Raw genomic sequence first — 13,011 nt, forward strand, 5'->3', positions numbered from 1 at the left:
ATCACAAGGCAGTGCAGTTTCTTCAGGTTGATTGTGGCCAGTTGTGAAAGAGCTGCAATGCCTCGCAACTTTCTGTTTCGTTACATTGCTGTGTTTACACAGTGTGTATGACAAAGTCTATAACTGCTACATACCACTGTTAATCCACTTCACTTATCTACTTTGGAAGAATAAATGACTAAAGCGTGTTAATCTAATGCACTCCAAAAGGCTGTGTGGAGGATCAGCCTTGTGTTAATCAAGGTAATTCAATGTGTTCTGAAGAGGGATTAGATTGTGTCAGACAAAGACTCCTAGAAGCAGGCATAGTAGCAGTGAATGAGATGTAGGCAGGCATACATGTACATTGACAACGCTTCATCTGAAACTCCACATGACACAAGTATTCAACAAGTTGTCATATAAATGAGCATAACTATAATGGCCTTCCAGATCCTTGCATTAACTAATTTACGACTTGAGTAGCTTATTCCAATAAAAATATATAATAAAAACTGTGAATGCAAACAATACTAATAGTGCTGTAAAGTTTATTTAATTGCTACTGCAGCTTCTAAAGGGTTTAAAACATACCTCCTGGTGGAATTCAACAACATTACTGGGGAGTTGGTTCAAGACCCTCACAATTCTCTGTGTAAAAAAGTGCCTCCTATTTTCTGTTCTGAATGCCCCTTTATCTAATCTCCATTTGTGACCCCTGGTCCTTGTTTCTTTTTTCAGGTCAAAGAAGTCCCCTGGGTCGACATTGTCTATACCTTTTAGGATTTTGAATGTTTGAATCAGATCGCCTCGTAGTCTTCTTTGTTCAATAATAATAATAATAATAATAATTTATTTCTTAGCAGACGCCCTTATCCAGGGCGACTTACAAGATATCACATTATTTTTACATACAATTACCCATTTATACAGTTGGGTTTTTACTGGAGCAATCTAGGTAAAGTACCTTGCTCAAGGGTACAGCAGCAGTGTCCCCACCGGGGATTGAACCCATGACCCTCCGGTCAAGAGTCCAGAGCCCTAACCACTACTCCACACTGCTGCCAAGACTGAATAGATTCAATTCTTTTAGCATGTCTGCATACGACATGCCTTTTAAACCCGGGATAATTCTGGTTGCTCTTTGCAATCTTTCTAGAGCAGAAATCTCCTTTTTGTAACGAGGTGACCAGAACTGAACACAGTAGTCTAGGTGAGGTCTTACTAATGCATTGTAAAGTTTTAACATTACTTCCCTTGATTTAAATTCAACACTTCTCACAATATATCCGAGCATATTGTTAGCCTTTTTTATAGCTTCCCCACATTGTCTAGATGAAGACATTTCTGAGTCAACATAAACTCATAGGTCTTTTTCATAGTTCCCTTCTTCAATTTCAGTATCTCCCATATGATATTTATAATGCACATTTTTATTTCCTGCATGCAATACTTTACACTTTTCTCTATTAAATTGCATTTGCCATGTGTCTGCCCAGTTCTGAATGCTGTCTAGATCATTTTGAATGACCTTTGTTGCTGCAACAGTGTTTGCCACTCCTCCTATTTTTGTGCCGTCTGCAAATTTAACGAGTTTGCTTAATATACCAGAATCTTCTAAATCATTAATGTCGATTAGGAATAGCAGAGGACCTAATACTGATCCCTGTGGTACACCACTGGTTACCTCACTCCATTTTGAGGTTTCTCCTCTAATCAATACTTTCTGTTTTCTACATGTTAACCACTCCCTAATCCATGTGCATGCATTTCCTTGAATCCCTACTGCGTTCAGTTTGAGAATTAATCTTTTATGCGGGACTTCGTCAAAAGCTTTCTGGAAATCTAAATAAACCATGTCGTATGCTTTGCTAATATCCATTGTCAATGTTGCATCCTCAAAAAAGTACAGCAGGTTAGTTAGACACGATCTCCCTTTCCTAAAACCATGCTGACTGTCTCCCAGGATATTGTTACCATATAGGTAATTTTCCATTTTGGATCTTATTATAGTTTCCATAAGTTTACATATAATAGAAGTCATGCTTATTGGTCTGTAGTTACCTGGTTCGGTTTTGTCTCCCTTTTTGTGGATCGGTATTACGTTTGCTATTTTCCAGTCTGTGGGTACAACCCCTGTGTCAAGAGACTGTTGCATGATCTTGGTTAGCGGTTTGTAAATAACTTCTTTCATTTCTTTGAGTACTATTGGGAGGATCTCATCCGGCCCAGGGGATTTGTTTATTTTAAGAGCTCCTAGTCCCTTTAACACTTCTGCCTCTGTTATGCTAAAGTTATTTAAAACTGGATAGGAACAGGTTGACATGTGGGGCATGTTGTCCGTGTCCTCCTTTGTAAAAACCTGTGAAAAGTAATCATTTAATATATTTGCTATTTTTTTTTCTTCATCTATGATTTTGCCATTTGTATCTCTTAGACATTTAACCTCCTCTTTGAATGTTCTCTTGCTGTTATAATATTGGAAAAACATTTTAGAATTGGTTTTAGCCCCCTTAGCAATATTGATTTCTGTCTCTCTCTTGGCCTTTCTAACTTCCTTTTTGACTTGTGTTTGCAGTTCCAAGTATCTTTCTGTGTACTTTGTTTTTGGTCCCTTTTAAACGCTCTGTAAAGTGCCTTTTTTTCCCTGAATATTTTTTTTAATTGATCTATTAAACCATTTTGGCCATTTTGTTTTAGATTTAGATTTGTCTACTTTTGGGATGTAATTGTTTTGCGCCTCTAATACTACATTTTTAAAAAACAGCCATCCTTTTTCTGTGGATGTTTTCTCAATTTTACTCCAATCTACTTCTGTTAGTCTCTGTTTCATACCTTCATAGTTTGCTTTTCTAAAATTGTAAACCTTAGCTTTATCATTACTTTTGGGGTTTTAAAAATACTTCAAATGAGACCATGTTGTGGTCTGAGTTTGCCAATGGCTCTCTGACCTCTGTTTTAGTTATTCTGTCTTCATTATTTGAAAAGACTCAATCAAGTCATGCCTCCCCTCTAGTCGGTGCCTTGACAAATTGCGTTAGGAAGCAGTCATTTGTCATTTCCACCATTTCAATTTCGTCCGTCGTGCCCCCCATCAGGTTTTCCCATTTTATATGAGGGAAGTTGAAATCCCCCATTAGTATGGCTTCTCCTTTTCTACACGCATTTCGAATGTCATTGTATAACAGATTATTTTGCTCAGCGTCTGAATTTGGCGGTCTATAGCATGCTTCTATTATTATGCTCTTTGAATTTGTGTCCATTATTCTGACCCATATTGATTCTGCATTGTTTTCTTTGTCCTGATTTAACACCTGGGCTTCAAGACTATTTCTTATGTATAGCGCTACCCCTCCGCCTCTTCTGTCCTGCCTGTCTTTCCTATATAGTGTGTACCCACTAATATTATATTTGTCTCCATCACTCTCAGACAACCAAGTTTCTGTAACACCTATCACATCGTAGTTACTTGTTAGTGCAGTAGCTTCAAGTTCTAACATTTTGTTTCTGAGACTTCTAGCATTAAGATAAATACATTTAATAGTTGTCTTACCTGAGTTGTTGCCCTTGTTTTGATGTGGTCTCCCTTCTGTTTTTTTGTTTTCTCCCCCCTTCCTTTCTAGTTTAAATGCTTCTGGACCTCCTGAAGGATCCTTTCTCCAAGTAGATTGGTTCCCTTTCTGTTTAAGTGCAGTCCGTCCCACCTATATAGATAGTCCTTGTTGTAGAATGTGCTCCAATGTTCAAGAAAGGTGAAGCCTTCCTGTGTGCACCACGATTTCAGCCATGCATTTTGATTTTGTATTTCCAGCTGTCCATATGGTCCTTTGCAAGGCGCCGCAGTATCCCAGAAAATACCACAGTTTTGGTCTTGTCTTTTAATTTCCTTCCTAGCTCTCTGAATTTGTTTTGCAGGGATCTTGGTCTGTCTCTTCCAATCTTGTTTGTACCGATGTGGATGACTACTACCAGGTCGTCTCCTGTTTGTTCTAGGAGCCTGTCCACGTTCTCAGTGATCTGTGTGACAGAGGTTCCAGGAAGGCAGCACACTGTTGTTGTAAGAGGGTCCAGACTGCGCACTGAACTTGTTGTGTTTCTCAATATGGAGTCCCCAACAATCATGACCTCCCTTCTTTTTGCTGTCTGGCCAGCACTGTTTATAGGGTCCTGGATGTTTTTTCTTTCATTCTCTTGATTTTGATTTTGGTCATCTAAATGTTGAAGTGGCTCAAATTTGTTGGATGTCTGTATTTCTGGTGGCTGTGTTTGACGAAGTTTCTTTTTTTCCCTGCTTCTGTCTATCTGAACCCAGCTTTTTCGACTCTCTTCCATCTCCCTGGTGGCTTTCAGTCTGCTAGGGGTGCAGACTTCCATGAATTGTGGGTGGGTCAGCTCCTCAAGCTCCTGTTGCTGTCTCATTTCCTCCAGCTCCTTTTCTAGCAGGCTTAATCGCTGAAGCAAGTCCTGGATCGTGCGGCACTTTACACAAACTTGGTTGAGCTCTGTTGGGTTTTCTCGGATTTCCCACATCATGCAGTTGTCACAGATTACTGGCTTGAAGACCATTTTTTTTTTGGAAGTTTAGTTTAGCTTCTGCAGCTGTCAACCTGCTTTCAAGCTGCTTCTAACTGCGTTGTACTTTTCCACTCGTACTTTACCCACGATGTCGCTTCCACACGCTGTCGCTGGGAAGACTGCCTGCTTTTGTTTGTTTGTGTTTGTGCTGCGGGCTCTGCCCCTCCCCCGTGTCTCAGAACGCTGCGGAATTTGAATCAGCTGCTCCGAGTTTCAGCTTGTTATGAGAAATTCACTCTGTCACATCATCTTCATATTCTACAATGAGATATTCACTCTGTCACATCATCTTCATATTCTGCAATGAGATATTCACTCTGTCACATCATCTTCATATTCTACAATGAGATATTCACTCTGTCACATCATCTTCATATTCTACAATGAGATATTTACTCTGTCACATCATCTTCATATTCTACAATGATATATTCACTCTGTCACATCATCTTCATATTTTGCAATGAGATATTCACTCTGTCACATCATCTTCATATTCTGCAATGAGATATTCACTCTGTCACATCATCTTCATATTCTACAATGAGATATTTACTCTGTCACATCATCTTCATATTCTACAATGAGATATTTACTCTGTCACATCATCTTCATATTCTACAATCAGATATTCACTCTGTCACATCATCTTCATATTCTACAATGAGATATTCACTCTGTCACATCATCTTCATATTCTGCAATGAGATATTCACTCTGTCACATCATTATTATTATTATTATTATTTATTTCTTAGCAGACGCCCTTATCCAGGGCGACTTACAATCGTAAGCAAAAACATCTTCATATTCTACAATGAGATATGCACTGCTGTTACAGATTGTCCTGTTGCTGAGATGGGATGCGGTTAAAAGCTCTATAACCATGAAAGTAGAGGAGTCTGCCTCTTTTGCATAGCAGTTAAGGTGTTCACATGCGGTCTCCAGTTTGTGCCCAGCCTCCCCCCGTTACATAAGTAACTTAGGTTGTTTATTTATTTTACCTTTTGAAAAAAAAAATGAGCACACTTTGGAGTAAAAAGCTTTAAAAATAAGCCCTGCCACAAATGACCGATTTGAAAATGCACTCTTCTTGTTTTAGTGGAAAGGATGAAAAAGTGTTGAACAGAAGAGGTCAGTGTGTACAAGCATCACAGCAGGTCTTAAAGTATTAGTTAGGGTTATAATATGCTAAACTGTCTGAAGGGTCAGGGCTAAAGGGCTTGTCACTCTGAAACCAAGCCCTCCAGTGGCTTAATTATACACACTATACAGTAATACATGGGAAAAATACCCATAGTTTCAGCCTAGCCTATGCAAAAAAGTCATATTTTACCTCTGTGGACAACTGTGCACGATCTGTTCCAAATGCATTGTGTTGTCATTGGTGTGGTCTGCTAATGGTTTTGCTAGAGTTCCTCCAGGGTAGTACACTGGGTATAAAATGGGATCCCAGTGCATATTTTTTAAACTTTTCCATAAGGGGAACTTTAAATTTGACTGCTTCTGACTGTCTGTCATTATATTATATTACAAGTAATTTCCCCATTTATGATTTTGCCAAGAGTAAAAAAGCCCCCTTTCAACACTCAACACTGCCCCTGGTGGATATAAGAAACACCACCTTTGTTTTAAGTGGTATTTCATGCTGAAGTGTATGGATTGTTGCAGGTTAGTGCTCACACTCTGGTGTACCAGCTGTACTTGGAGGTAGGCATGGTTCTGACAGGCGGAGGGGTTAGTGCTCACACTGTGGTGTACCAGCTGTACTTGGAGGTAGGCATGGTTCTGACAGGGGGAGGGGTTAGTGCTCACACTCTGGTGTACCAGCTGTACTTGGAGGTAGGCATGGTTCTGACAGGCGGAGGGGTTAGTGCTCACACTCTGGTGTACCAGCTGTACTTGGAGGTAGGCATGGTTCTGACAGGCGGAGGGGTTAGTGCTCACACTCTGGTGTACCAGCTGTACTTGGAGGTAGGCATGGTTCTGACAGGGGGAGGGGTTAGTGCTCACACTCTGGTGTACCAGCTGTACTTGGAGGTAGGCATGGTTCTGACAGGCGGAGGGGTTAGTGCTCACACTGTGGTGTACCAGCTGTACTTGGAGGTAGGCATGGTTCTGACAGGGGGAGGGGTTAGTGCTCACACTCTGGTGTACCAGCTGTACTTGGAGGTAGGCATGGTTCTGACAGGGGGAGGGGTTAGTGCTCACACTCTGGTGTACCAGCTGTACTTGGAGGTAGGCATGGTTCTGACAGGGGGAGGGGTTAGTGCTCACACTCTGGTGTACCAGCTGTACTTGGAGGTAGGCATGGTTCTGACAGGGGGAGGGGTTAGTGCTCACACTCTGGTGTACCAGCTGTACTAAGAAAATAGTTCCAAACATTTTTTAAATAAAAAAACAAGGATGACATACATATAAAGAGAAAAACAATGAGTTTTTATTTCGTAAATTGATTTTTATTTTTATTAACCTGTTAGGGTTTTAATACCCTATTTATAATATGGACATTGCCTGAAAAATGAACGGAGCAATTACTGAACAGTCCGTGTACGATGGAGTCTGAACTGCTTGTTATTGGAGCGTCATTTGAGCTGACAGGGAGTGGATTGGCTGGTGCGGTAGTGACAGGAACAGGATTCACTGCTTGATTGGTTGGTTTTGAGTCTTGTTTGGCGGATCCAGCTGAGGATGGTATTGTAGACCAATTTTGTTTTTGCTGACCATTTGCTGTCCAATAACTGCGAATTGGGCTTTTATTACGGTGTCCTGTTACAGATGATTTCTCTTGCCTCCAGACCAGCATCAGATAGAGACTGAACAGCTGTTGCTCTCACAGTAATTTGTGTACCTTTTGAAGGTAGAAATATGGTGCGTTAGGAGGCATTATAGAGTGGTATTTAATGATAGATTGTATTGGGCACATTGGGCTATTAAACATACAGCCTCTAAGCATAGATTTATTTCTTTTGGTTGCATCGGAGTGTTTTTTTGTGGGTTCGTTATAGGTCAGGGTAACATATCTTAAGCCATTTTCATCAGTATTGGTTTTGAAGGCGTTTGCAGGCCACTCTTGCAGACCTTCTATGACGGGCAAAACGTAACTGTATATCGAACCAGACTTTATACAGATGTTCATTGATGTTCAAGATGCCAGATGATTTAAGTTTCTCTAGATCAGATTTGGAGATACATTCATGCTTTCCCTTCTGATAAAAAACATTGTTTGCTGAAGTAAAATCAGTATTGTGCAAGATATGTATGTTTCTACTGTGAAGAGGATTATTAAGATGCCTATTTATGCCAGCTCTGATAGAGATGCAACTTTGCACATTATACTTGTTTCCTTTTGCATTCCTTACAGAGGCATAAAACTGTCGCTCGTTCGGTACAGACGCACTAGCATTTTCAAATTCAGTATAATGGTCTTTAGTAGAGACTATATAGTTAAGAACCATGCTAAAATTTTAACTGAATACCATTTATGATACGTCGGTGCATTAGCAGTTTTATGCAATTGCATGGGGCCCAGAGGCAACAAAGGGGCCCCTGTTGTCGTGGCTCAGTTACTATAAAGAAGCTTATATTCACCTTAAGTCTGCACCAGAATGAATGACTTATTAGCCATTTTACCATTCTTTTTTCTAAAACCACGTGCAGGAATGAAGGTCAAAGTTTGCACATGTGCAGTACGCTATCGGAATAAGTTTTCCGAAAAGTGTGTTTACATGATCTACATTTTGTTAGTTTTCGGAATTTAACTGGAAATTTCTAGGTGCTGTTTTCCGAAAACTGACTTTCGGAATATTCTGATACATTTTCCGAAAACTGTGTTTACATGACTTTTGATATCAGAATCAGTTTTCCAAAAAACACTACAAACAAAGTTTTCTTGCGCTTGCCGTAAACTTGAAGGCTATATATGTGTAGGTGTATGTCACAAAGACGGCCGGAGTGGGTGGCGTCAGACCAGAAGCAGGGAGTAAACAGACAGAGATTTGGGGTTTTGGTTACGCTGAGCGCGTGATCGCGCTCACCATTTAATAAACAGAACAGAAAATAAAAGGTTTGAACAGACAAAAACAGGACACGGCACTGGTAGCCAAAAGAAACATATAAACAAAACGGACTAAACACTTAACAAACGGTGCACGGAGACAAACAAACACGGTGAGTACAAACAACTATTATATTTACTATCTTTTCGCATTTTAACTCTCCTTCTCCACCCGTTCTCCACTCACCGAACACCTAACCCTGAGTGAAAGAAACGTGCATCTATATATACTGTTGTGCTGGGATTCAATTACTAATTAATTATTCACTTGAATCCCAGCACGTGAATTAATTCTGTGCAACCCCGTGCTCACATATTACATTTAACCAGCACGTGAAGTGATTTGTGCTCTCCTCGTGCCTAAATACAAATCTACACTTTTTAAATACACGTGAAACACAGACCCGTTTATATCCCGTGTACCAATCTATACACCGACATTTACACACGCAACACGCAACACATACACATAACACAAATGCACACAGGGGCGGGGCGCTTTGCCACATATACCCCCCCTTGTGCGCAGCACACATGGCCTCAACGGCCACCTCCCCCCTTAAAAATCCAGCAGTCCAGGACAAAGTCTCGGGCTGGGAAGGGAGGCTTCAGTGGGCCCATGGCTGGCCATGCTGTCAGCACCCCTGCCGGTAGTGGCACGGCTGACAGCCTGTTGGTCCCGTCCTGCAGCGAAAAAGCTGCGGGGGCAGGTGGTCCCCCGACCTCCCCCTTCTTCGTAGCCGGCAGCTCCCTCCTGTGGGGCTCCGGCCACAAGAACTCCTGCAGCGAAACTGCTGCTGGGGAAAGTGGTCTCCAGACCTCGTCCCCCTTCTTTGTAGTCGGTAGCTCCCTTTGGTGGGGCTCCGACCACAGTACTGCCGGCAGCGAAGAAGCTGCAGTGGGAGCAGGTCTCCGGACCTCCCCCACGATCTCCGGCAGCGAAACTGCTGCAGTGGGAGCAGGTCTCCGGACCTCCCCCACGATCTCCGGCAGCGAAACTGCTGCAGTGGGAGCAGGTCTCCGGACCTCCCCCACGATCTCCGGCAGCGAAACTGCTGCAGTGGGAGCAGGTCTCCAGACCTCCTCCCCCTTCTTCGTGGCCGACAGCTCCCCTTTCTGGGGCTCCGGCCACCGTACTCCCTGCGGAGGTATGGGAAGCAGAGACAGCTCCTGCTGTTCTGCTTCTGGCAGTGGCAGAGGCAGAGGCAGCTCCTCTGCTCCTGGAAGTGGCAGAGGCAGCTCCTTCTCCTCTGCTCCTGGAAGTGGCAGAGGCAGCTCCTGCTCCTTTGCTCCTGCCGGTGTAGGTGGCGGAGGCAGAGGCAGCTCCGGCTGCTCTGCTCCTGCCGGTGAAGGGGGGAGCAGCGTGTAGTCTCCTGCCGATGGAGGTGGGAGCAGCGTGTAGTCTCCCCCTTTTTCAGGGGACTGGTGCTGCTCTGCCTCTCTTGCAGCGGACTGGTGCGGCTCTGCTTCTGAAGGGGAAACCAGCAGGCATTCTTCCTCTGCTGGTTGTGCTGGGGAAACCAGCAGGCATTCTTCCTCTGCTGGTTGTGCTGGGGAAACCAGCAGGCATTCTTCCTCTGCTGGTTGTGCTGGGGAAACCAGCAGGCATTCTTCCTCTGCTGGTTGGGCTGGGGAAACCAGCAGGCATTCTTCCTCTGCTGGTTGTGCTGGGGAAACCAGCAGGCATTCTACCTCTGCTGGTTGTGATGGGGAAACCAGCAGGCATTCTTGCTCTGCTGGTGAAGGTGGGAACAGCTGCCTCTCAGGCTTCGGATTCCCGCGGTCCCCCCGTCTGGGCGCTGGACGCTCGCGGTCCCCCCGTCTGGGCGCTGGACGCTCGCGGTCCCCCCGTCTGGGCGCTGGTTCCTCCTCTTCATACTGGGTGGGGCATATGGCTAACGTGTGCCCATAAGCCCCACAGCCAGGGCATAACTCTGCTGCGAGGTTCTTTAAAAAAACCTCCCAGCCATCATCCTCGACCTCCTCCCTTTTGGGCTGTGGACGCCCCGACTCCTCCCTTTTGGGCTGTGGACACTCGGGTTCCCCCCACTCAGGCGTAGGACGTTCGGGTTCCCCCCACTCAGGCGTAGGACGTTCGGGTTCCTCCCACTCAGGCGTAGGACGTTCAGGCTCCTCCCACTCGGGCGTAGGACGCTCAGGCTCCTCCCACTCGGGCGTAGGACGCTCAGGCTCCTCCCACTCGGGCTGTGGACGCTCAGGCTCCTCCCACTCGGGCTGTGGACGCTCAGGCTCCTCCCACTCGGGCTGTGGACGCTCAGGCTCCTCCCACTCGGGCTGTGGACGCTCAGGCTCCTCCCACTCGGGCTGTGGACGCTCAGGCTCCTCCCGCTCAGGTACTGGAGAGGGCAGCGACTGCTCCTCTCCCTCTTGCTCACTGGAAGGCATCCCTCCCATGTCTGCAGCTAGGTAACCCAGCACCACAATGGTGAGGTCACGAACGGATGCCGGGTTGTGCTGTTGCTCCCAGTCCTCCCATCGTTTCCCATCTCGCATCTGCAGTGCGTGAATAACCATGGGGAGGTCACTGGCGAAGTTCCCCTCGGGGTGCACCAGCCAGTCCCATATTTCCCGGGACGGTGGGGAACCCGGTGGCAGTGGGGGTAGAGGGGTGGCTACTGCCCCGTTGTGGCTGTCCTCCTCCCAGCCCGGCATGCAGGATGAGGGCTGCAGCTGTTGTTGTTGCTGCTGCTGCTTCTGCTGCTTCCTGCAGCTCTTTCTTCCCATCCTCGCTTTATTTTTTATTTTTATTTTTTTTTCACAAAACCCCCTCTCCTGGTCTGACGCTTGGAGGCGCTATTATCCCACTTCTGACACCACGTGTCACAAAGACGGCCGGAGTGGGTGGCGTCAGACCAGAAGCAGGGAGTAAACAGACAGAGATTTGGGGTTTTGGTTACGCTGAGCGCGTGATCGCGCTCACCATTTAATAAACAGAACAGAAAATAAAAGGTTTGAACAGACAAAAACAGGACACGGCACTGGTAGCCAAAAGAAACATATAAACAAAACGGACTAAACACTTAACAAACGGTGCACGGAGACAAACAAACACGGTGAGTACAAACAACTATTATATTTACTATCTTTTCGCATTTTAACTCTCCTTCTCCACCCGTTCTCCACTCACCGAACACCTAACCCTGAGTGAAAGAAACGTGCATCTATATATACTGTTGTGCTGGGATTCAATTACTAATTAATTATTCACTTGAATCCCAGCACGTGAATTAATTCTGTGCAACCCCGTGCTCACATATTACATTTAACCAGCACGTGAAGTGATTTGTGCTCTCCTCGTGCCTAAATACAAATCTACACTTTTTAAATACACGTGAAACACAGACCCGTTTATATCCCGTGTACCAATCTATACACCGACATTTACACACACAACACGCAACACATACACATAACACAAATGCACACAGGGGCGGGGCGCTTTGCCACAGTGTATCACACGCGTAGGGCTGCGTGTTTGAATGAACCTGGCAACACATTCAAATAAATCAGTTTCCAGCCAATGTATCATCCACGATTCTAGCGAAGCTCGACCTAACCTCAGTTTTGCATTGCGTCTGCTTTTGACTGTGCTTGTCACAGTAGCGTCGGGAGAGAAGCATTTCTTGCCTGAACGTGAAATTAATCAATTTACTTTCTACAGGAATGTTTGACTGGACTAGGACAGGTATTGATCGTGCACCAGATTTACCGAAAATTGGATTATTCAGGTAGACTTGCAGACTGGATTATTCAGGTATAATTGATAACTGGATTATTCAGGTGTAATTGCAGACTGGATTATTCAGGCATAATTGATAACTGGATTATTCAGGTATAATTGCAGACTGGATTATTCAGGTATAATTGATAACTAGATTAGACAGATATAATTGATAACTGGATTATTCAGATATAATTGCAGACTTTGTGAAAGCACACAAGGTTCATTTCTAATTGTCTCTCTCTCTGTGTTTTTTTTTTGCGATTGCTGTAGTAAAATGCAATACATTAATAGTGTCGTTGATGCCCTGTTTGAAAGTCATAGTATCGTAGTATTTACTGGTAATAGGTAATAGGGACTACCGCGGGACAAACGCTGCCACTGCGTTGGTGAGATAGCTACTGTATTTCATTGTGCACATCCAATTTGTACACCCTTTAAAATACATCTGCTATTTTATATCATACACAGCTGCTCTTTTTGTGTTCCCAGTTTTCCACTGGATCTCCATTCTTGTGTTTATATTCTCTCTCTCTCTCTCTCTCTCTCTCTCTCTCTCTCGCTTTCTGTTTCACGACTGTGTCTGGAATAATCACTGAGTGACATCCTGTCAGCTGCTGATCACATTCATCTGTGGATAAGCAGCACTATTGGCAAA

This window comes from Acipenser ruthenus, chromosome 18 (assembly GCF_902713425.1).
Source record: "Acipenser ruthenus chromosome 18, fAciRut3.2 maternal haplotype, whole genome shotgun sequence".
Taxonomy (NCBI): domain Eukaryota; kingdom Metazoa; phylum Chordata; class Actinopteri; order Acipenseriformes; family Acipenseridae; genus Acipenser; species Acipenser ruthenus.